The sequence below is a fragment of the Triticum aestivum genome, chromosome 2A (assembly GCF_018294505.1).
Source record: "Triticum aestivum cultivar Chinese Spring chromosome 2A, IWGSC CS RefSeq v2.1, whole genome shotgun sequence".
Classification (NCBI taxonomy): domain Eukaryota; kingdom Viridiplantae; phylum Streptophyta; class Magnoliopsida; order Poales; family Poaceae; genus Triticum; species Triticum aestivum.
In genome coordinates this window covers 21,502,816-21,504,950 of record NC_057797.1, presented here as the reverse complement: position 1 = coordinate 21,504,950, position 2,135 = coordinate 21,502,816, and the positions used below count along the sequence as shown (strand labels likewise).

At 46.7% G+C, this 2,135-nt stretch overlaps 1 pseudogene; it reads right to left on the bottom strand.

The window, feature by feature from the left end:
• LOC123191372 (probable inorganic phosphate transporter 1-5) lies at positions 1-1,621 on the bottom strand (annotated as a pseudogene).
• Between the last annotated feature and the right edge of the window lie 514 nt (positions 1,622-2,135).

Genomic DNA, 2,135 nt, shown 5'->3' with positions numbered 1-2,135 from the left:
TTATAGGTTTCTTATCAAACTCCATGGTCCAAAGCGCGTGGAGGTGCTAAGGAGGTGGAGGCCGTGTCGATGGAGGAACTCCATGGTGAAGAAACCAAACTCATGCTCTCTGTTGAACACATCAGCCTCTTATTTTTCAGCCACAATGTCGATGTTAAGGACCAAGGCCATGTCTGAAGAAGCTTTCTTGATGTCCTTAGCTATGAGCGCCGTAAAGCGTGCCGTCTCAGGCATCCTCATGCGCCAATAATAAGTCAGGATAGCAGGGATGGCGCCTACCATGAGAATGATACGCCACGCATAGTCAGCGTGCCAGTGAGGGTCATGGTCATATCCTGGTGCATGCCTGAACGACTGTGAGACGATTATGGCAACTATTCCAGCAGCAAGATTTCCTAGACCCTGCAATTACAAGACAACAGACAAATAAAAATGTAATCAAGGGATATTTTTTGCAAAATGGAGATTGATTGATTCACACAACCAAAAATTAAGACACAATCGTGTTGTATGGTTGCACCTGCATGGCGAATACAGCGGCAATGAAGGCGCCACGAGTCTTCTTATTTGCGTACTCCGCCATGATCGTAGCAGAGAGTGGATAGTCGCCACCGATACCGAAGCCAAGCCAAAAACGAAAAAAGCAGAGCGTGGTAATGACGCTCTTGCGCGAATGGTGGAAGGAGAGGCCGGAGGCGATGGAGCAGATGACCATGAGCTTCAGGGTGACACCATAGATGTGCCGCCGGCCCACCTTGTCGCCAAGCCATCCGAAGAAGAGCTGCCCAACCACGGTGCCGCATAGTGCAACACCATTAACAAGCGCCGAGACGCCGACAGGGAGGACGCCGTAGATGCGCCGAGGATGTTGGAATTAAACCCGACTAATTCCCCCGGTCGCCGGTGTGTGTCTGACTCGTATGCGTGCGTGTATTCTAGTAGAACTCTAATTAGCAAACCGAGTAGTATTGGTGGTAGCTAACTTGTACTACTATATATATGTGTCTACCCCGGCCTTGTAAAACACATCGTGAGAACCAAAGCAATAAAGAAACGCATGATACATGCGTGTGGCAATCCCAATCGATTCTTGTGTGTTGCGCTATCTACATGAGATAGCTCGATCAAGTTGTGATTCCGGCTAGAAGTGCTCGTACGTACTAGTACTACATACTCATACAGATAGATCGATTGCTGGAAGATTAGCTTTGTACTGCGGTGCGTCTCGGCGTAAAAGCAATTCATCGAGTTCATCAACGAGCTTTGTTTGTCATCTCGTTCGTCGTCGGTCGTCGCCGTCGCCAGAAAGTACTTGGCGTCTGGTTTGGGCCAACAGAGGAGGTCGGTGACGAGGGAGATGGAGAAGAGGTCGTAGGCATCAGTGAAGAAGCCCATGCCGGCGATTGCGATGGCGGTGAAGTGGTACACCTGCGTCGTCGCAATGTCGAGGGCATGGAGGACCTTGAGCTGCTTCCGTGCCATCAGTGCCTGTGTTGGCTGCCGCCATGGCATTTGCACTGCACCGATGAAATGGTGAAAAAGTTGCAGGCGCTGGCGTGTTTGTTGATACTGATCCAAAGCTGTATATAAAAGCTACACTTTCTTATAGCCTCCACGCTTAGTTACCCTATGTGCGAGTGTATGAAGGAAACTTCAAGGAGCATATTGTTGTATCGCCATGTATATGACAAATGACCGTGAATTAAGAGAAGCTCCTGGCCTATCTACATCGGTTCATATACATCGCAACCCTTTTTTATTGCAACATATCAAGTCTTTAAAATGTGGATATAAAATAAAAGGTTCATCAAATAAGGATGTGACAACCGTAACTTGAATCGAATGCTACGTACACCTATGCAGCTCAAATCATATTGCTAAACAGCCATCCAAATCTATTGAACATAACCGGTGCTATTGCCTCTAATAGACTGCATCTTGAGACCCGAAAAATCTACACCTTCGGAAGCTAATATAAAGTGCCGACTGCGTATATTTCCAATGTGTAGCAAAGAGGATAAACCTGAGGGAAATAGGAAACTCTTTTGTTAGTTTAGATTGATTCTTACTTAGAGTTTTTTTTCTCTAGGTACACTTTAGTATCAGTTATTTTTCTCGGTTACCAGATCCATTTC